Here is a 24,261-nt window from a genome sequence, read left to right as displayed (position 1 = left end):
CAATAGCTGTTGTCAGTGCAAGTTTTTATTATGTAATTACTTGCACTGGTTTCCGGACGCAAAGTTGCTGGCGGAATAGGTCAAGTGACGCGTTGATTCGATGAATTGGGTGAAATGTATTTTTGAACGGCCGGACGCGCAGACACAAGTCTTCACCAAGAAGAGGATTCCAAGAGGAAATAAGTTTTTGAATAAAGTGGAAAAGAAAAAGAGGAAGTGGAGGTGAGCGATAGGGTTTAAGATTTTTTCATTTTCCAGGACACAAGAGAACACCAGCTTGCAGAGCTCAGACAGCTGCCCGCCTCATCCAAACGACTCCTCAACCTCCTGAACGAGCCTGCTACGAAGCAGGTAGGAATTCTGGAGCGGAGTAGGAGCAGTCTAATCCTTTAAACACAAGTGTTCTTGTGTTATGTACACTTTCCGATTGTTGTGTAAACACGGAAGGGTCAACAGATGGGTGAATGAAAGAGTCATATTACATTTGGTAGTTTAGTGTTCTGTAAGACTCCGCACAGGTCTGAAGCTGTGACTTAACAATGGTGACCACAACAGTCCACTAAAAAACGAAAAGTTGTTAAAACTATTTATTAATTTGATGAGTTCATGTTACGTTTACGCTCTTTATTAAATATAAACGTGATTGATTGATTTTATTATTAATGAGTTTTGCAAATTTTTGTTTGAATTTCTGAAATTGAGGTCCTCGGTTGTTCGTAATTGAATACAACATCCGATTAGTAAATCGAAATTTTAGTTATAACTTCATTTTTGGTCGTAGTATTAACAAATTTTGCCAAATTGGAATTTCAATATGGAATATCTCTGAGACTTTTCTACCGATTTTCATACCTATGGACTTTATTCATAGATAGAGATGTTACCGGCAAATTTTAATTCATAACTTTCCATTAGAATAGTTAATTATATTTTACAACCCATTATATCGATCCAAGTGACGTCATCAGCAATTTGACGTTTCGTATTGATATTTTCTTGCCTAGTTTGTGTGTACATTACAATGACCCCGGAATGAGGCGGATATTGTCGACTAAAGTGCGGGCAATCGACAAATGGAACGGTTCTGAGCGTGTTGAGCGACAAATGAAAGGTATTAGTTAAGGCAATCCCATGGCCCACATCCATTGTAAATCGTCGTGATCGTTATGCCAATCGACGATTCTCGCTGGCAACGGATAGAAAGTTGAATGAAGATTCAAAAGCAAAGGAAATCGTAGAAATAATTGTGAGAACTACAACTGGAAATTATATTATATTATATTATTTAATGCAATTTACTAAAAATATTTCGAATATGCCATGTAAGTTTAGCCCATTCGTACGGATAACTTGAGTGTGTTGCTTCAAATTAACTGGTAAGTTTAAAATTCACTAGAATGGAGGTGTATTATAATTACCGGCTCTGAAAATTGGGATAATAGTCCTTGAAACCTTCAGTCAGTTTAAGCGTTCCATCTTCGAAAGGTGATTATTCATCCATGTTATTCTACCATTCCTTCATTTGCAGTAATCTGTAATTCCACTGAAAGGGATGTAATTAAATAACGATGAAAATAACAGGGAATCTATAATTTTCACAAAAAGAAAAAGTGAAAGTATCCCAATTTAAATCTTAAAATTCTAAAGCATATTAATTTTGCTGGGTGAAAAGGATATGCATTGAATGCACACTTTGAACATGTATGCTTATCATATTAATATTATTATACTATATTAATTTCGATGGGTGAAAGGCATATAATTGAGTACATAATAATGTTTTAAACTGAAAAATGTTTTAATAATTAGACAATTTTTATAATTCCCCTTACTAAGAGAGTAAAAGACTGGCTACTGATACACTGACATAATGCAATTTTCATTTTTTCTTCCGAAAATAAACAATCCTCAAATGTTTGGCAACTTTCCAAGAAGTTCTTTTTGTAATAATTTCCTTGTTGCCAGTTCGGATTCCCATTCAGAAAGTAAGGCTGTTCAGAAAGGTCCTTTTATCACGTCGTAGACAGCCGATATTGATATTGACTACTGCTACACTTCTGATACTGACTACACTGTTTTCCGCCATTAATTTGCATTGATGTATGAAAAAAGTCACATGCATCAATCATATATAACAAATAAAATCAAAAAACACTTTTACCTACCTCGCCTTACTTTTTACGTAACAATTCATTAGCTGCAGTTTCAAACCATATTATGGGATTCTATCGAAAATTCACAATTTATTGAAGAGGGGGAAGCTACATTTATCGACTATTTACCATATACTAAAGATTTTTGCCCTAAATTTCCGCCCAAACGCACTCTTAAAAAAAAAATCACACTTCGTTATATTAGTTTCACTTTATGTTTGCACCGAAGCAAATAATCGTACATGTATAGGTTCAATTTTCCTAACTTTATGAATGCAAACATCGCGATGTATAAAGTTCGTGAGTTATCACGATTTCCTCAAGATTAAATGGATGAACTTGAATTACTTTTTTCGTTTGAAACGTTTTTTTGTTTCAAAGTATATGCAAAATGATGTAATCAGACAGAAGCAACGACATAAAGAAGAATATACGCAGGGGAGTTAAGTCGGGAACAAGAAATCTACATGCGGGAGACTCGTCTCCACAAGCATTACTTGAATTTGTAGGGCGGAGGAAAAGTATCCTACTACTTACTTGTAAAGAGTTCTTTGCAACATACATATGCATTGCCCCACAATTTTCTGTAATTTTCATGGAAAATGTCCCTTTCAAATTTGACGGGGAAAATTGAAAATGCCAGTGTAAATGCCAACAAATTGATTGAATTGTCAACCGACATTTATTATTACAAAAAATCCAATTGAAATCGCTTTCCTCCGACCTAACATAATTTCTTAAGTCAAAATACGTCCATTTCAGCCAATTTGCAAATTGTCTCGCGATTTCCCGTAAAAGCCACAGTTCTGATGGTTTTTTAAATTTGATGGACATCATTGTGAATGACAGTGTGAACGTCAACAATTTGAAAGAAATGTCAACGGACATATCATTCAGTTTTTTCAGTAATTATAAAATAAAATGTTATTGAAATCGGTGTCTATCCAGTTAAAATACTTTCTAAAGCCTAAATACATCAGTTTTAACCAATTTTCGAGTTCCTCCGTGATTTCCTGCAAAAGCCCCGCTCGGGAATTATTACCTCAACTTTATCAAAATAACAATTGTTTAAGGAGTGTCAGGACATTAATCTTAAAATAAAGTTGAGCCGACATATTGGTGTTAGTGAAAACTTCCGTAGCCTGCATAGTTAACGAAGTTGCCGGTCAAGTTTTTACAGCAATTGTAATCATATTAAGACAAATGGGTGACAACTTTGCATGTGGCTTAAGACCAACATAGCAGGACAATTGACTATACAGGCTTAAGAAGTTTTCATTAATGTCCATAGATGCTCTGTTTTGTTTTGAAATTACTGTCTTTGTCGAATACTTTCTAAGGGCACCTTGAATTAAACCCAATAAGGAACTCAATCTATCCTTATTCATTCTACAGGATGACAACCATTCATTTCGCCAATTTCAAATAACCATTGGGACTCCAAACGCAATTTATTTCACGGAAACTTTTTTCAGTTTCTTCACTTCACTCACTACTTCTACCAACATTACGACATTATAATAACGAGTAACACACGATGGCAGCACAATCAACATAACCGCACTTTCATGAAGATTCAACTATCCGTAGTCGAGAGCTAAAGATTGAGGGAAGGGCAAAGGACTAAGCGAAAGTCGAATAAAGTTAAACATAGTTCATTTGGTACATTCCCATTAAGACCACTTAAGTCCAACATGGTTAACGCTATAGATTGGTAGTTCGATTAACCATGGCTGAGATGATGTTCCATCTCTCTTATCAATAGGATTTCGCGAATTTTATCCTATGTCCGTGGTCAGGTTTGCCCGATGCATTGATAATTCCTTGCCTTTGAGTGAATTAAATACATGGTAATCTGTGCTGTGGCAAGAGCAGTTTAAAATCATTTAGAGAAGTGTGGTGGCTATGCCACTTAAAAGCTCAATAACGTCTCCCTACATGTGCTGCAACATTTGTACATGCTAATAAGTTAGAATAATATTTTGTTGCCATACCTTACCATAAGCCCTAACCATGTTGGATTTAAGATAATTGCGAAGTTCTCGGTGATATGCTTTAATATTGTTAAACTAATCAAAATTTGTTCAGCAGCTGCATTAGTTTTAGTTTTTTAAATCATTTTTATTTTTAAGAATTAGGTAACAATAGTATATTGATTGGAAAAATGAACAATAAAAAACAATCTTTTAAACTATCAAAAATAACTTAAATCTAATGGCCACTGTGGACTATCAAAGTTTTTGAATATCAATTTACAGATAGAGAAGAGAAACAGTAAGAAATAAAAATCTAATTTTACAATAAGTTGTCGGGAAATGGTCAAAAACCCGACAGAAAGCAGCTGCATTAGCCCTAACTATATTGGACTTAGTGCTTTGTCTTTCGTTCAATTTAGCTCTCACTTCTAGATGGTGGAATCTTATTTGAAAGTGATATTTCCAAAAATGAAAGATTGTGATCCTGTTTAATTTTTTAAGAACTGCACAATATTTTCAATTTTATCAAAACCTTGTGATCTTGTCTAATTTTTTGAGAACTGTACAATAATTTACCATTTTACCAAAACAATTGTCAAAACACTAATTTCAAAATAAAACAGAGCCACTTATGGATGTTAGTAAAAACTTCTGCAGCCTGTATAGTTAACGAAGTTGCCGGTCAAGTTTTGGCAGTAAATGTAACCATCTCAAGACAAATTGGTGACAACTTTGCATCTCGCTTAAGTCCAACATAGCAGGGCTATACAGACATAAGTATCATAGTTTTCACTAATGTCCATAGATGGCAATTAATTTTACGGACACTTTTTTCAGTTTCTCTACTTCACTTACTACTTCTACCAACATTACAACATTATTCAATATTTCTATATATCCATTATTAATAACGAGTACCACCCGATGGCAGCACTATTCAAAATTTTAACTCAACAAACCGCACTTTCTTCTACTATGCAGCATCGAAAGCGAAAGGCAGAGGACTAAGCGTACATTGGTACATTGCCATATAGCGAGAGAATAGTTAAGACCATTTAAGTCCAACATGGGTAAGGCCACAGTAGATCTACTATAGGCAGTACCCTTCCAAAAGTGAAACCACTTGCAAATATGCTTGCAGAAGCTTATCTGTACACATCAGAGGCTAAACAAGAAAAAGGCATAATCTTCGTCAAATCGTATTGGTAAGAGGGAGATCGCTGCTATTCTGGTACTACGGCGTGCACACCCATATAGCAAAAAGTTGTTTCACGTATTCACTTATCCATAAACAAAAACTTGCCAATCTCACCAATACATTGGCTAGTCCGGGCGGTATGTCAAACACAGCTGATCGGGTTTTCGGTACATCTCGCACATGCTCAAGGGCGTGAATTTGAAATCGTGTGTACTCGCACTGATTTTCCCCCTTGAGGGGCAAGGGTGAGTGAGGTAGCTGTCTAGTATCTAACTTTGGGTAAGGCTATAGATTGGCAGTTCGATTAAATATGGCCGATATGATGTTCTATCTCTGTCTTATCAATAGGATTCCGTGGAATTTTATCCCATGGCCGTGTTCAGGTTTGCCCGATGCATTGATAATTACTTGCCTTTCAGTGAGTTAATTACATGGATCTATGCTGTGGGCAGAGCAGTTTAAAATCATTCAGTGAAGTTCGATGGCTATGCAGATGTCAGTGCTGTGGTTAGAGCGCCCGTGTGTTATTTCTGTTGTTTGAGAGAAAGTAGAGGGTGGTAGTTCCTCCCGGTTAAGTATGGTTTACAGTAAGATGTGAATTCAGTGTTTGTCATTAGACTTCAGAGCAGTTAATTGCGTAATTATTCTGTTGTTTTATTGAAAATTATGAGTTTATATGAAATGCATGTATGTTGAAACTCTGGGATTTAAGGAGGTCTTTATGTCCTTCCAATTAATTGATCATCGTTGAGGCAAGCAAACCTACCTACCTGACCAATCGAAAGTTCAATCGTCGGAGGTAAAAGCGCGGTTATATTACAAGTGACGCATACGGTCAACAATATCATTGTAGAATTATGATCACGAGTTTCCGACCGATGATCCGCCTTTACAAAACAAATGATTTCAACTGTGACTCTTCACTTTAATATCTTGGATAAGAGTGCACCCTTTGCTTGCAGTTACATGTCCTTTTAAAGGGTCACAATGCAAGCAATAAAATACACATCTTCTCCTTATTCTTACTTCCTAACAATTATGTATTTACTTAGGTCTAGTGCAATAAAACTAACTTGCTAGCGAGTATTTATTTAGGCATCGTTCTTTGATGATGCCGACATGTGTAGGCGGACGGATGAGGATGACGTAACTGTAGCCTATTTCGCCTTGTTGGCGTCAAGGGTGAATTTGGACAACTTTCTTACAAGAGGTTCAGAGAACGAGGCCTATTGTACATCGCTACTAGGAATCATCTAAGCTTGACGCTCGCGAGCCTCGCAAAAACCCGGATGCCGACCGCAGGCTTCGTTTTGAAGTATTCATAAAAATTGAATTTCTACGTACCATTAAATAGTGCGAATGTCACAACATAAAGTATAGGAACATACGTACATCAATTGTATAAACTTGAAGATTAATTGTAATGCCGTAATTTTATGGGCGGACGACAACTTTCGTGTATATTTTATGTTATGAAAATCATACAATTAAATGCCGCTAAGAGTGCCGATTTAAATTCGATTTGTATGAATGAAGTGACATTAATAATTAGCACTAGCAACACAAATAGTAGGCACTGCAGTTCTCAATACGAATCCATGCGTATTAATATGTAATCAAAACGAACATGCTGGCATGAAGTGAAATCTTTGATTATAGTTGAAGGTAGATACTAGACAGCTGCCACACTCCTCATTGCCCCAAAGAAATGTAATCAGAACGGATACGCATGATTTCAAATTGTTTTGCCCACGAGCAAGAAGTAACGAAAAATCAATCAGCTGTGTTTGACGTACCGCCCAGGCTTGCCAATGCATTGGTGAGATAGGCAAAATTTTGCCGATGTTTAAGTGAATACGTGAAACTACTTTTTGCTAAATGGGTGAGCACGGCAGTAGTACTAGGATAGCAGAAGCTCACCGATCTCTCTCTTACCAATGGGATTTGACGAAGATTATGCCTTGTTCTTGTTTAGCGTTTCTGTACAGATAAGCTTCTGAAACACATTAGCAAGTCAGGGAATTTTGGTGTGGGTATTGTCTATTACATATACTGCGTACTGATCAAAGCTTCACTCACTTCACGCATCTTAATTATATTTAACACTTGAATTTGGTTTGCCAGTTTATCTGAGTCGTGTTTCTCCGTGCTAGCCCTAACTATTTACCCTGACTTGAGCGTTTCAAACGGCAGCGACAACAAACTCTAGCTGTGTTCCATCGAGATTTCAGGTTGGCAAATTTAGTTCTGATAATAGATTACGCTATTTGCAATTTGGCGGTGCTTGTAGTTTCCGAGAGTTATTTTGAATCAATTCGTTGGAACCTATAATTAATGACGCTTGTATTATTCCCGTCGCTTCCATTCAAAAGAATTGAATTTAAGCCGTAGATAATTGTATTCTTAGTGACATTTAATGTTATGATTTTCTTAAGATAAATTATGATATAATAATATGAAAACGTTAATTACAGAAACTTGAAAATTATGTGCAATGAGGTGATTTTTCGCTCGGGCAATCGTCCTGCGTCGATATTTTATGTTAGAAAACCACACATACCACCTCTTTAAATTCAATTTTTATGCATGGAAGCGACGGGGCTAATGCAAGTAACATTAATTATTGGCACTTATGGCTCAAATATATTTTATTTTAGGCTTTATTCGTTGCGTCAGTTCCCGATTGTACTTCGTGTTGTTACTTCAAAATAATGAGACGAAAAGTAAAATCATCTGAAAAATTAAGCTTCCATTAAATCACCTGAGATATAATTACTTTTCCGAGTTTCGTTAGAGGTTTGTCATCGTTATGTCAGTTTTCGATCGCCTTTGCGTTGTAGAGGCCACAGTTAGATACTAGACAGCTCCTCACTCCCCTTTGCCCCTCAAGGGGGGAAATTAGTGCGAGTACACACGATTTGAAATTGTTTTGCCCTTGAGCATGTGCGAGATGTACCAAAAACCCGATCAGCTGTGTTTGACATACCGCCCGGACTTGCCAATGTATTGGTGAGATCCGCAAGTTTTTGCTTATGTATAAGTGAATACGTGAAACAACTTTTTGCTAAATGGGTGACCACGCCGTAGTATCAGAATAGCAGAAGCTTACCGATCTCTCTCTTACCAATACGATTTGACGAAGATTATGCCTTTTCCTTGTTTAGCGTCGCAGCTAGAGTATTTCTTAAATGATTAGCTTCTCAAAATACTAAAATAAAGCAACCGAAACAACATTGTCAGCGTTCGGCGGTGTGAGGTTTCCGGGGGTTGCGAGCCCGAAAAGAAACGCAGCTACAGACGACCGGGAGAACCCGCCTCCGCTCTCGGGCATTGTTCTGCCTGATGTCAATTTGACAGTTCTCTTGGCTGTGGAAAAAAAATGTTGAGTGAAAGTTCTATGTCAGTCTAGAGTAAACGGAAACATTTGAATATGCCATGGCATTCCAGGCTGCGGTCACATTTCGATACAAAAAGCTCAAGCTTACTCGTTTGAAGTTATAGTGGCGGGATTTACGTACGGCCCGCCATTCTAACTATTCTACAAATTAACCTTGTATCGATCAGTCTCGTCCAAAATCATCTTTAGACAAACAAGATGAAAGGTAATATAAACTAAAATCAAGGTCTTAGAATTTGTTTATAAACTAGTATTGGATGCCTAATACTTATCCGTTCTCTTGTTTAATTGTGCTTTTTCGTTTTAGAGCATACGTTTAAAGTGTGGTTACTACTAACGTGTAACACTCAATGGCAGCACAATTCAAAATTTCGAATCAACATAACCGCACTTTCATTAAGATTCTACTATTCAGAGTCGAGAGCTGAAGTTTGAGCGAAAAACAAAGGACTTAGCGAGAGTCGAATAAAGTTAAACAGTTCATTTAGTACATTCTGACATGGTTGATGCTATAGATTGGTAGTTCAATTAAATATGGCTTACATGGTGTTCCATCTTTGTCTTATCAATAGGATTTCGCGGATTTTATCCCATGTCCGTGTTCAGGTTTGGCAATGCACTGATAACTCCTTGCCTTTGAGTGAATTAAATGCATCGCAATCTATGCTGCCAGAGTAGTTTAAAATCATTCAGGCTGTTCGGGCTTCGGTCCTGTGGTTAGAGTGTCATTCTGCTTTGAGACAAAATAGAGAGTTCTATTTTCCCGCCGTTCAGTATGATTTAAAGCAAGATGTGAATTCAGTGTTTGTCAATAGGCTTAATCGACTTCAGAGCAGTTAATTGCGTAAGTATTGTGTTGCTTTAAAAAGCTTATATAAAATGCGTGTACATATGTTCACACTTCGGAGTTTGAGGAGGTTTGATGCGTTGCAAATAATTGATACTTGCCACGGGAAGCAAAAATATCTAACTTACAAATACCAAATTTAAGCGTCGAAAACCAAAGCACGATTGATAAGTCTTGGGTTTTTCCGACCATCCTTTGGATTTTTTTTACTGCATTTTCCTTAAATGGGACATTAGAACACAGAACAGACGCACCGTTCCATCGAGCAAAATTACTTCAAGCAGGCAAAACGGATAGCCCAATAGAATTATACTTCGCCTGAATTGATACAATTCAACTATTATAACCCAATTCGTTTGGAGTTACTGGCTTCAATTAGCAAATTATTCCGCACTAGTAAAAAACTCCTGCAAATACTTTTCAAATTACCGTATTCCACATATGAACAGTAGCTATATTACTAGCCATAATTTCTTGAAGTTTCAATTTGATGGATAGTAGGAGAGAACTCCATATTATTTCATTTGCGGAGCTAGTTTTGTTTAGTTTACTGAGATGCGAACCACATGATCGTCGGCATCAGGACTACCGAATGTTTTTCAAGGAATTTCCAGATAGACGCATGGCCGTGTGATTGGCTGCCTTTCTACGCCCCGATGGTATAAAGCCTATATGCGTCGTTGTCTGCTTTTCGTTCACCTCCAAGTGAATAGGGTGTAAATTTAGGAGAGTTTCAAGGTCCGCAGTCGACGTAGTATTCATTGCTCCAGTAATATTTAGGCAACCAAGTCTCTGAATCTGCGTTTGCAGCTTCCTGCTGTTAGCAAAGTTCAGAAGAAAACACAGATTTGATAAGTGTTGATTTTTATCGATCCTCCGTTAAATTTTTTATGCATGCATGTCACCTCAGAACACAGAACCAGACGCACCGTTCCATCGATTAACGTTACTTCAAGCAACCAAAATGGTCTAACTCAAAAGAATCATATTTCGTCTGAAGTAATCGACGCAATTCTGTTATTACAGGCGAATTCGTTTCGAATTACCGACTTCAATCAACTAATTAGTCCGCGTTTCCGGGAAACGTCTGCAAATACTTCTTGAATTACAATATTCGACACATGAACTTAACAGTAGATATATTACTAGCCATAACTTTTTGAAGTTTCAATCTGATTAGCAATAAGGGGAACTCTTATTATTTCATTTCCCGAATTATTTTAACCCACCGTACTTCAATAGCAAATCAAAATTCTGAAGTAGGTCGCTATTATGGGGTCACTCAACGAACTGATAAATGTTTCTATGGTGTATACTGTTTTAATAACTCCAGCAACATTAGATTCGTACTTCAATCAACCAAAGCAATTAAGATAAAAATTATTCATCATATTCTTCAATCAACCATTGGAACAAATAATAGAAAAGAATCAATTGGAAATTAGCAACTCCAAACAGCAGTTTGGTATATGGTCCGCGAAAGGAGACATCTGCAACCGACGGACTGCAAGTCACAAATACCAAACTAACTTGTTATCGACAAACGTAGAGTCGGAAAACGTGGATTTATCCTTACTGCATCTTAGTTAGATTATTAAAAAATTATTCCGCACTTGCGAAAAACCCCTGCTAATACTTCTTGATTTACAGTATTCGACGCATGAACTTAATAGTAGCTATATAATAAGCCATAACCTTCTGGAGTTTGAATTTGATTGACAGTAGGAGAGAATTCCATATTATTCCATTTGGTGAATTAGTTTACCCGCCGTACCTCGATTACAAATCAAAATTCAGGAGTTGCTTTTGAAAAACAATGATTTGATGAGTGTTAATTTTTAGCGACCATTTGTTGGAATTTCTTACTGCATCTTACTTAGATGGCAACTTAGAACACAGAACGAGAAGCACCGTTCCATCGATCAACGTTACCTCAAGCAACCAAAACTTCGCCTGAAGTAATCAGAATCAGCACAATTCAAGTATTATATGGGTATTCATTCCGAATTACCGACTTCAATCAACAAATTATTCTTCGTTTGGGGACAACAACGCCTGCAAATACTTCTTAAATTACAGTAGCTATATTACTAGTCATAATTTTCTGGTATTTCAATCTGATGCGCAGGAAGAGGGAACTCCATATTATTTGATTTGCCGAGTTGGTTTAACCTGCTGTACTTCGATAGGAAATCAAAATTCAGAAATAGGTCACTATTATGGCTTCAATGAACAAACTGATAAATTCTTCTGCAGTGTATGCTGTTTTAATAGCAGTAGCAACATTCGACTCGTACTTCAATCAACCGAAGCAGTTAGGCCAAAATATATTCTCCTATCAACCATGCTGAGAAATAATAGAGAATTATCAATTGAAAATTAGCACCGCCGATCAGCAAGTGGCCAACAGAAACATCTTTAACCGATGGACTACATGTAACAATGACCAAAAACTAATTTGTTATCGACAAGCTTAGTGTCGTCAAAAGTGGAGTTATCCATAAGTGAACTACCATTTCGAGGGTAATTATTTGTAAGAAAAAGACATCACACATTTGGTAAGTGTTTATTTTTACTGAATGTTGTACTGTTGAATTCTTTTCCTGCATCTTACTTAAATGGTAATTAAGAACACAGAACGAGAAGCACCGTCCCATCGATCAACGTTACCTCAAGCAACCAAAACGGTCTAGTTCCAAAGAATCAAACTCCGTTTCAAGTAATCAACAGAATTCAACTATTATAGCCGAATTCATTTGGAATTGCCGACTTCAATCAACAAACTATTCCGCGTTCCGGAAAACGCCTGCGAATACTTCTTGAATTACAGTATTCGACACATGAACATAAGAGTAACTATATTACTAGGCAGTAGCAGAGAATGCCATGTTATTTCATTTGACAACTTTGGTTAACGCGGAGTTGTTCGATAGCAAATCAAAATTCAGAAATAGTGATAAATGTTTCTATGGTGTATACTGTCTTAATAACTACGACAAACATTAGATTCGTACTTCAATCAACCGAAGCAGTTAAGCTAAAAATAATTCATCATATTCTTCAATCAACAAATTAGCAACTTCAATCAACACATTACTATATGAGCTGAGAACAGAAACATCTTCAATCGATGGAATACAAGTAACAAACACAAAACCAATTTGTTATCGACAAGTTTCCGGAGTGGCATAGAAAATAACACAAGCTTCATAAGTGTTGATTTTCAACGACCGTCTTTTGGATTTTTTTATTGTATCTTACTTAATTGACACCTAAAAACACAAAGCGAGACGCATCGCTGCATCCATCAACGTTTCTGCAAGCAACCAAAACGGTCTAGCTCAACAGAATCATACTTCGCCTGAAGTGATCGACGCAATTCAACTATTATAGCCGAATTCGCTTGGAGTTGCCGACCTCAATCAACACATTATTCCGCGCTTCCGAAAAACGCCTACAAATATTTCTGAAATGAAAATTTTCCACACATGAACTAAAGAATAGCTGTATTACTAGAGCTAACTTTTCGTAGTTTGAATTTGATGGACAGTTGGAGAGAAATGAATATTATTCCATTTATCGAATTAGTTTAACCCACGATACTTCGATTGTAAATCAAAATTGAGGAGTGACTTAGAAGAAAACACATATTTGTTTTTGGTGTATGTTTCTATGGTCCATACTGTCTTAATAACTACGACAAACATTAGATTCGTACTTCAATCAACCGAAGCAACTAAGCTAAAAATAATTCATCAAATTCTTCAATCAACAAATTAGCAACTTCAACCAACAAATTACTATTATGAGCTGAGAACAGAAACATCTACAATCGATGGAATACAAGTAACAAACACAAAACTAATTTGTTAGCGCAAGTTTCTGAAGTGCCTTAGAAAATAATACAAGCTTCATAAGTGTTGATTTTCAACGACCGTCTGTTGGATTTTTTTATTGCATCTTACTTAATTGGCACCTTAAAATATAAAGCGAGGCACATCGCTCCATCCATCAACGTTTGTGCAAGCAACCAAAACGGTCTAGCTCAATAAAATATACTTCGTCTGAAGTGGTCGACGCAATTCAACTATTATAGCCGAATTCGTTTGGAGTTGCCGACTTCAATTAACACATCATTCTGCGCTTGCGAAAAACGCCTACAAATATTTCTCAAATGAGAATTTTCGACACATGAACTAAAGAATAGCTATATTACTAGAGCTAACTTTTCGTAGTTTGAATTTGATGGACAGTAGGAGAGAAATGAATATTCCATTTATCGAATTAGTTTAACCCATGATACTTCGACAGTAAATCAAAATTGAAGAGTGACTTAGAAGAAAACACAGATTTGATAAGTGTTGATTTTTATCGACCATCCGATAAATTTTTTATGCATGCATGTCACCTCAGAACACAGAACCAGACGCAACGTTCCATCGATCAACGTTACTTCAAGCAGCCAAAATGGTCTAACTCAAAAGAATAATATTTCGTGTGAAGTAACCGACGCAATTCTGCTATTATAGCCGAATTCGTTTGGAATTACCGACTTCAATCAACTAATTAGTCCGCGTTTCCAGGAAACATCTGCAAATACTTCTTGAATTACAATGTTCGACACATGAACTTAACAGTAGATATATTACTAGCCATAACTTTCTGAAGTTTCAATCTGATTAGCAATAAGGGGAACTCTATTATTTCATTTCCCGAATTATTTTAACCCACCGTACTTCAATAGCAAATCAAAATTCTGAAGTAGGTCGCTATTATGGGGTCACTCAACGAACTGATAAATGTTTCTATGGTGTATACTGTTTTAATAACCCCAGCAACATTAGATTCGTACTTCAATCAACCAAAACAATTAAGATAAAAATTATTCATCATATTCTTCAATCAACCATTGGAACAAATAATAGAAAAGAATCAATTGGAAATTAGCAACTCCAAACAGCAGTTTAGTATATGGTCCGCGAAAGGAGACATCTGCAACCGACGGACTGCAAGTCACAAATACCAAACTAACTTGTTATTGACAAACGTAGAGTCGGAAAACGTGGATTTATCCTTACTGCATCTTAGTTAGATTATTAAAAAATTATTCCGCACTTGCGAAAAACCCCCGCTAATACTTCTTGATTTACAGTATTCGCCGCATGAACTTAATAGTAGCTATATAACAAGCCATAACTTTCTGGAGTTTGAATTTGATTGACAGTAGGAGAGAATTCCATATACTTTCATTTGGTGAATTAGTTTACCCGCCGTACCTCGATTACAAATCAAAATTCAGGAGTTGCTTTTGAAAAACAATGATTTGATGAGTGTTAATTTTTAGCGACCATTTGTTGGAATTTCTTACTGCATCTTACTTAGATGGCAACTTAGAACACAGAACGAGAAGCACCGTTCCATCGATCAACGTTACCTCAAGCAACCAAAACTTCGCCTGAAGTAATCAGAATCAGCACAATTCAAGTATTATATGGGTATTCATTTCGAATTACCGACTTCAATCAACAAATTATTCTTCGTTTGGGGACAACGCCTGCAAATACTTCTTAAATTACAGTAGCTATATTACTAGTCATAATTTTCTGGAATTTCAATCTGATGCGCAGGAAGAGGGAACTCCATATTATTTGATTTGCCGAGTTGGTTTAACCTGCTGTACTTCGATAGGAAATCAAAATTCAGAAATAGGTCACTATTATGGCTTCAATGAACAAACTGATAAATTCTTCTGCAGTGTATGCTGTTTTAATAGCAGTAGCAACATTCGATTCGTACTTCAATCAACCGAAGCAGTTAGGCCAAAAAATATTCTCCTATGAACCATGCTGAGAAATAATAGAGAATTATCAATTGAAAATTAGCACCGCCGATCAGCAAGTGGCCAACAGAAACATCTTTAACCGATGGACTACATGTAACAATGACCAAAAACTAATTTGTTATCGACAAGCTTAGTGTCGTCTCCGGTGCACTAATTAAAACTGTACTTCAACAGCACAAATTGTTTGTTGATTTTACCCGAACGTTTTATTATTTCACAAATGGTTTTATTGTTATTGTCTTTTCACTTGATACCGCGTCTTCGCGAACACTTGAAATACTCGTACGCACGATTTATTCACAGACCGTATGACCGCCTCAGTCGAGCGCTAGTCTTGGACTACATGTAACAATGACCAAAAACTAATTTTTTATCGACAAGCTTAGTGCCGTCAAAAGTGGAGTTATCCATAAGTGAACTACCGTTTCGAGGGTAATTATTTGTAAGAAAAAGACATCACAAATTTGGTAAGTGTTTATTTTTACTGAATGTTGTACTGTTGAATTCTTTTACTGCATCTTACTTAAATGGTAACTAAGAACACAGAACGAGAAGCACCGTCCCATCGATCAACGTTACCTCAAGCAACCAAAACGGTCTAATTCCAAAGAATCAAACTCCGTTTGAAGTAATCAACAGAATTCAACTATTATAGCCGAATTCATTTCGAATTGCCGACTTCAATCGACAAACTATTCCGCGTTTCGGAAAACGCCTGCGAATACTTCTTGAATTACAGTATTCGACACATGAACATAAGAGTAATTATATTACTAGGCAGTAGCAGGGAACGCCATGTTATTTCATTTGACAACTTTGGTTAACGCGGAGTTGTTCGATAGCAAATCAAAATTCAGAAATAGTGATAAATGTTTCTATGGTGTATACTGTCTTAATAACTATGACAAACATTAGATTCGTACTTCAATCAACCGAAGCAGTTAAGCTAAAAATAATTCATCATATTCTTCAATCAACAAATTAGCAACTTCAATCAACACATTACTATATGAGCTGAGAACAGAAACATCTACAATCGATGGAATACAAGTAACAAACACAAAACCTAATTTGTTAGCGACAAGTTTCCGGAGTGGCATAGAAAATAACACAAGCTTCATAAGTGTTGATTTTCAACGACCGTCTTTTGGATTTTTTTATTGTATCTTACTTAATTGGCACCTAAAAACACAAAGCGAGACACATCGCTGCATCCACCAACGTTTCTGCAAGCAACCAAAACAGGTCTAGCTCAACAGAATCATACTTCGCCTGAGGTGATCGACGCAATTCAACTATTATAGCCGAATTCGCTTGGAGTTGCCGACCTCAATCAACACATTATTCCGCGCTTGCGAAAAACGCCTACAAATATTTCTGAAATGAAAATTTTCCACACATGAACTAAAGAATAGCTGTATTACTAGAGCTAACTTTTCGTAGTTTGAATTTGATGGACAGTTGGAGAGAAATGAATATTATTCCATTTATCGAATTAGTTTAACCCACGATACTTCGATTGTAAATCAAAATTGAGGAGTGACTTAGAAGAAAACACATATTTGTTTTTGGTGTATGTTTCTATGGTCCATACTGTCTTAATAACTACGACAAACATTAGATTCGTACTTCAATCAACCGAAGCAACTAAGCTAAAAATAATTCATCATATCCTTCAATCAACAAATTAGCAACTTCAACCAACAAATTACTATTATGAGCTGAGAACAGAAACATCTACAATCGATGGAATACAAGTAACAAACACAAAACTAATTTGTTAGCGCAAGTTTCAGAAGTGCCTTAGAAAATAACACAAGCTTCATAAGTGTTGATTTTCAACGACCGTCTGTTGGATTTTTTTATTGCATCTTACTTAATTGGCACCTTAAAATACAAAGCGAGACACATCGCTCCATCCATCAACGTTTGTGCAAGCAACCAAAACGATCTAGCTCAACAGAATCATACTTCGCCTGAAGTGATCGACGCAATTCAACTATTATAGCCGAATTCGCTTGGAGTTGCCGACCTCAATCAACACATTATTCCGCGCTTGCGAAAAACGCCTACAAATATTTCTGAAATGAAAATTTTCCACACATGAACTAAAGAATAGCTGTATTACTAGAGCTAACTTTTCGTAGTTTGAATTTGATGGACAGTTGGAGAGAAATGAATATTATTCCATTTATCGAATTAGTTTAACCCACGATACTTCGATTGTAAATCAAAATTGAGGAGTGACTTAGAAGAAAACACATATTTGTTTTTGGTGTATGTTTCTATGGTCCATACTGTCTTAATAACTACGACAAACATTAGATTCGTACTTCAATCAACCGAAGCAACTAAGCTAAAAATAATTCATCATATCCTTCAATCAACAAATTAGCAACTTCAACCAACAAATTACTATTATGAGCTGAGAACAGAAACATCTACAATCGATGGAATACAAGTAACAAACACAAAACTAATTTGTTAGCGCAAGTTTCTGAAGTGCCTTAGAAAATAACACAAGCTTCATAAGTGTTGATTTTCAACGACCGTCTGTTGGATTTTTTTATTGCATCTTACTTAATTGGCACCTTAAAATATAAAGCGAGACACATCGCTCCATCCATCAACGTTTGTGCAAGCAACCAAAACGGTCTAGCTCAATAAAATATACTTCGTCTGAAGTGGTCGACGCAATTCAACTATTATAGCCGAATTCGTTTGGAGTTGCCGACTTCAATTAACACATCATTCTGCGCTTGCGAAAAACGCCTACAAATATTTCTCAAATGAGAATTTTCGACACATGAACTAAAGAATAGCTATATTACTAGAGCTAACTTTTCGTAGTTTGAATTTGATGAATTTGATGGACAGTAGGAGAGAAATGAATATTCCATTTATCGAATTAGTTTAACCCATGATACTTCGACAGTAAATCAAAATTGAAGAGTGATTTAGAAGAAAACATAGATTTGATAAGTGTTGATTTTTATCGACCATCCGATAAATTTTTTATGCATGCATGTCACCTCAGAACACAGAACCAGACGCAACGTTCCATCGATCAACGTTACTTCAAGCAGCCAAAATGGTCTAACTCAAAAGAATAATATTTCGTGTGAAGTAACCGACGCAATTCTGCTATTATAGCCGAATTCGTTTGGAATTACCGACTTCAATCAACTAATTAGTCCGCGTTTCCAGGAAACTATCTGCAAATACTTCTTGAATTACAATGTTCGACACATGAACTTAACAGTAGATATATTACTAGCCATAACTTTCTGAAGTTTCAATCTGATTAGCAATAAGGGGAACTCTATTATTTCATTTCCCGAATTATTTTAACCCACCGTACTTCAATAGCAAATCAAAATTCTGAAGTAGGTCGCTATTATGGGGTCACTCAACGAACTGATAAATGTTTCTATGGTGTATACTGTTTTAATAACCCCAGCAACATTAGATTCGTACTTCAATCAACCAAAACAATTAAGATAAAAATTATTCATCATATTCTTCAATCAACCATTGGAACAAATAATAGAAAAGAATCAATTGGAAATTAGCAACTCCAAACAGCAGTTTAGTATATGGTCCGCGAAAGGAGACATCTGCAACCGACGGACTGCAAGTCACAAATACCAAACTAACTTGTTATTGACAAACGTAGAGTCGGAAAACGTGGATTTATCCTTACTGCATCTTAGTTAGATTATTAAAAAATTATTCCGCACTTGCGAAAAACCCCTGCTAATACTTCTTGATTTACAGTATTCGACGCATGAACTTAATAGTAGCTATATAACAAGCCATAACTTTCTGGAGTTTGAATTTGATTGACAGTAGGAGAGAATTCCATATACTTTCATTTGGTGAATTAGTTTACCCGCCGTACCTCGATTACAAATCAAAATTCAGGAGTTGCTTTTGAAAAACAATGATTTGATGAGTGTTAATTTTTAGCGACCATTTGTTGGAATTTCTTACTGCATCTTACTTAGATGGCAACTTAGAACACAGAACGAGAAGCACCGTTCCATCGATCAACGTTACCTCAAGCAACCAAAACTTCGCCTGAAGTAATCAGAATCAGCACAATTCAAGTATTATATGGGTATTCATTTCGAATTACCGACTTCAATCAACAAATTATTCTTCGTTTGGGGACAACGCCTGCAAATACTTCTTAAATTACAGTAGCTATATTACTAGTCATAATTTTCTGGAATTTCAATCTGATGCGCAGGAAGAGGGAACTCCATATTATTTGATTTGCCGAGTTGGTTTAACCTGCTGTACTTCGATAGGAAATCAAAATTCAGAAATAGGTCACTATTATGGCTTCAATGAACAAACTGATAAATTCTTCTGCAGTGTATGCTGTTTTAATAGCAGTAGCAACATTCGATTCGTACTTCAATCAACCGAAGCAGTTAGGCCAAAAAATATTCTCCTATGAACCATGCTGAGAAATAATAGAGAATTATCAATTGAAAATTAGCACCGCCGATCAGCAAGTGGCCAACAGAAACATCTTTAACCGATGGACTACATGTAACAATGACCAAAAACTAATTTGTTATCGACAAGCTTAGTGTCGTCAAAAGTGGAGTTATCCATAAGTGAACTACCGTTTCGAGGGTAATTATTTGTAAGAAAAAGACATCACAAATTTGGTAAGTGTTTATTTTTACTGAATGTTGTACTGTTGAATTCTTTTACTGCATCTTACTTAAATGGTAACTAAGAACACAGAACGAGAAGCACCGTCCCATCGATCAACGTTACCTCAAGCAACCAAAACGGTCTAATTCCAAAGAATCAAACTCCGCTTGAAGTAATCAACAGAATTCAACTATTATAGCCGAATTCATTTCGGAATTGCCGACTTCAATCGACAAACTATTCCGCGTTTCGGAAAACGCCTGCGAATACTTCTTGAATTACAGTATTCGACACATGAACATAAGAGTAATTATATTACTAGGCAGTAGCAGGGAACGCCATGTTATTTCATTTGACAACTTTGGTTAACGCGGAGTTGTTCGATAGCAAATCAAAATTCAGAAATAGTGATAAATGTTTCTATGGTGTATACTGTCTTAATAACTATGACAAACATTAGATTCGTACTTCAATCAACCGAAGCAGTTAAGCTAAAAATAATTCATTATATTCTTCAATCAACAAATTAGCAACTTCAATCAACACATTACTATATGAGCTGAGAACAGAAACATCTACAATCGATGGAATACAAGTAACAAACACAAAACCAATTTGTTACCGACAAGTTTCCGGAGTGGCATAGAAAATAACACAAGCTTCATAAGTGTTGATTTTCAACGACCGTCTTTTGGATTTTTTTCTTGTATCTTACTTAATTGGCACCTAAAAACACAAAGCGAGACACATCGCTGCATCCATCAACGTTTCTGCAAGCAACCAAAACAGTCTAGCTCAACAGAATCATACTTCGCCTGAGGTGATCGACGCAATTCAACTATTATAGCCGAATTCGCTTGGAGTTGCCGACCTCAATCAACACATTATTCCGCGCTTGCGAAAAAACGCCTACAAATATTTCTGAAATGAAAATTTTCCACACATGAACTAAAGAATAGCTGTATTACTAGAGCTAACTTTTCGTAGTTTGAATTTGATGGACAGTTGGAGAGAAATGAATATTATTCCATTTATCGAATTAGTTTAACCCACGATACTTCGATTGTAAATCAAAATTGAGGAGTGACTTAGAAGAAAACACATATTTGTTTTTGGTGTATGTTTCTATGGTCCATACTGTCTTAATAACTACGACAAACATTAGATTCGTACTTCAATCAACCGAAGCAACTAAGCTAAAAATAATTCATCATATCCTTCAATCAACAAATTAGCAACTTCAACCAACAAATTACTATTATGAGCTGAGAACAGAAACATCTACAATCGATGGAATACAAGTAACAAACACAAAACTAATTTGTTAGCGCAAGTTTCAGAAGTGCCTTAGAAAATAACACAAGCTTCATAAGTGTTGATTTTCAACGACCGTCTGTTGGATTTTTTTATTGCATCTTACTTAATTGGCACCTTAAAATACAAAGCGAGACACATCGCTCCATCCATCAACGTTTGTGCAAGCAACCAAAACGATCTAGCTCAACAGAATCATACTTCGCCTGAAGTGATCGACGCAATTCAACTATTATAGCCGAATTCGCTTGGAGTTGCCGACCTCAATCAACACATTATTCCGCGCTTGCGAAAAACGCCTACAAATATTTCTGAAATGAAAATTTTCCACACATGAACTAAAGAATAGCTGTATTACTAGAGCTAACTTTTCGTAGTTTGAATTTGATGGACAGTTGGAGAGAAATGAATATTATTCCATTTATCGAATTAGTTTAACCCACGATACTTCGATTGTAAATCAAAATTGAGGAGTGACTTAGAAGAAAACACATATTTGTTTTTGGTGTATGTTTCTATGGTCCATACTGTCTTAATAACTACGACAAACATTAGATTCGTACTTCAATCAACCGAAGCAACTAAGCTAAAAATAATTCATCATATCCTTCAATCAACAAATTAGCAACTTCAACCAACAAATTACTATTATGAGCTGAGAACAGAAACATCTACAATCGATGGAATACAAGTAACAAACACAAAACTAATTTGTTAGCGCAAGTTTCTGAAGTGCCTTAGAAAATAACACAAGCTTCATAAGTGTTGATTTTCAACGACCGTCTGTTGGATTTTTTTATTGCATCTTACTTAATTGGCACCTTAAAATATAAAGCGAGACACATCGCTCCATCCATCAACGTTTGTGCAAGCAACCAAAACGGTCTAGCTCAATAAAATATACTTCGTCTGAAGTGGTCGACGCAATTCAACTATTATAGCCGAATTCGTTTGGAGTTGCCGACTTCAATTAACACATCATTCTGCGCTTGCGAAAAACGCCTACAAATATTTCTCAAATGAGAATTTTCGACACATGAACTAAAGAATAGCTATATTACTAGAGCTAACTTTTCGTAGTTTGAATTTGATGAATTTGATGGACAGTAGGAGAGAAATGAATATTCCATTTATCGAATTAGTTTAACCCATGATACTTCGACAGTAAATCAAAATTGAAGAGTGATTTAGAAGAAAACATAGATTTGATAAGTGTTGATTTTTATCGACCATCCGATAAATTTTTTATGCATGCATGTCACCTCAGAACACAGAACCAGACGCAACGTTCCATCGATCAACGTTACTTCAAGCAGCCAAAATGGTCTAACTCAAAAGAATAATATTTCGTGTGAAGTAACCGACGCAATTCTGCTATTATAGCCGAATTCGTTTGGAATTACCGACTTCAATCAACTAATTAGTCCGCGTTTCCAGGAAACATCTGCAAATACTTCTTGAATTACAATGTTCGACACATGAACTTAACAGTAGATATATTACTAGCCATAACTTTCTGAAGTTTCAATCTGATTAGCAATAAGGGGAACTCTATTATTTCATTTCCCGAATTATTTTAACCCACCGTACTTCAATAGCAAATCAAAATTCTGAAGTAGGTCGCTATTATGGGGTCACTCAACGAACTGATAAATGTTTCTATGGTGTATACTGTTTTAATAACTCCAGCAACATTAGATTCGTACTTCAATCAACCAAAACAATTAAGATAAAAATTATTCATCATATTCTTCAATCAACCATTGGAACAAATAATAGAAAAGAATCAATTGGAAATTAGCAACTCCAAACAGCAGTTTAGTATATGGTCCGCGAAAGGAGACATCTGCAACCGACGGACTGCAAGTCACAAATACCAAACTAACTTGTTATCGACAAACGTAGAGTCGGAAAACGTGGATTTATCCTTACTGCATCTTAGTTAGATTATTAAAAAATTATTCCGCACTTGCGAAAAACCCCTGCTAATACTTCTTGATTTACAGTATTCGACGCATGAACTTAATAGTAGCTATATAACAAGCCATAACTTTCTGGAGTTTGAATTTGATTGACAGTAGGAGAGAATTCCATATACTTTCATTTGGTGAATTAGTTTACCCGCCGTACCTCGATTACAAATCAAAATTCAGGAGTTGCTTTTGAAAAACAATGATTTGATGAGTGTTAATTTTTAGCGACCATTTGTTGGAATTTCTTACTGCATCTTACTTAGATGGCAACTTAGAACACAGAACGAGAAGCACCGTTCCATCGATCAACGTTACCTCAAGCAACCAAAACTTCGCCTGAAGTAATCAGAATCAGCACAATTCAAGTATTATATGGGTATTCATTTCGAATTACCGACTTCAATCAACAAATTATTCTTCGTTTGGGGACAACGCCTGCAAATACTTCTTAAATTACAGTAGCTATATTACTAGTCATAATTTTCTGGAATTTCAATCTGATGCGCAGGAAGAGGGAACTCCATATTATTTGATTTGCCGAGTTGGTTTAACCTGCTGTACTTCGATAGGAAATCAAAATTCAGAAATAGGTCACTATTATGGCTTCAATGAACAAACTGATAAATTCTTCTGCAGTGTATGCTGTTTTAATAGCAGTAGCAACATTCGATTCGTACTTCAATCAACCGAAGCAGTTAGGCCAAAAAATATTCTCCTATGAACCATGCTGAGAAATAATAGAGAATTATCAATTGAAAATTAGCACCGCCGATCAGCAAGTGGCCAACAGAAACATCTTTAACCGATGGACTACATGTAACAATGACCAAAAACTAATTTGTTATCGACAAGCTTAGTGTCGTCAAAAGTGGAGTTATCCATAAGTGAAC

The 24,261-nt window shown here is 36.1% G+C and overlaps 2 long non-coding RNA genes across 3 annotated transcripts; one reads left to right on the top strand and one right to left on the bottom strand.

Annotated features, from left to right (window-relative positions):
* Nucleotides 1–688: 688 nt before the first annotated feature.
* Nucleotides 689–2,816, bottom strand: LOC119661082. 2 transcript variants are annotated; one of them, XR_005250529.1, is made up of 4 exons: nt 2,283–2,816; nt 2,166–2,225; nt 1,419–1,543; nt 689–1,186 (listed from the first exon to the last, which is right to left on the bottom strand). It is a non-coding gene; the product is annotated as an uncharacterized LOC119661082 (long non-coding RNA). The 2 variants fall into 2 exon arrangements; XR_005250528.1 differs by lacking the exon at nt 689–1,186 and having other exon boundaries at nt 1,323–1,543.
* Nucleotides 2,817–8,494: 5,678 nt separating this feature from the next.
* On the top strand, nt 8,495–9,276 carry LOC119661076. The gene is made up of 2 exons (XR_005250518.1): nt 8,495–8,929; nt 9,032–9,276. It is a non-coding gene; the product is annotated as an uncharacterized LOC119661076 (long non-coding RNA).
* Nucleotides 9,277–24,261: the final 14,985 nt, after the last annotated feature.

The sequence above is a fragment of the Hermetia illucens genome, unplaced genomic scaffold (genome assembly GCF_905115235.1).
Source record: "Hermetia illucens unplaced genomic scaffold, iHerIll2.2.curated.20191125, whole genome shotgun sequence".
NCBI lineage: Eukaryota > Metazoa > Arthropoda > Insecta > Diptera > Stratiomyidae > Hermetia > Hermetia illucens.
This window is presented reverse-complemented; position numbering and strand designations above follow the sequence as displayed.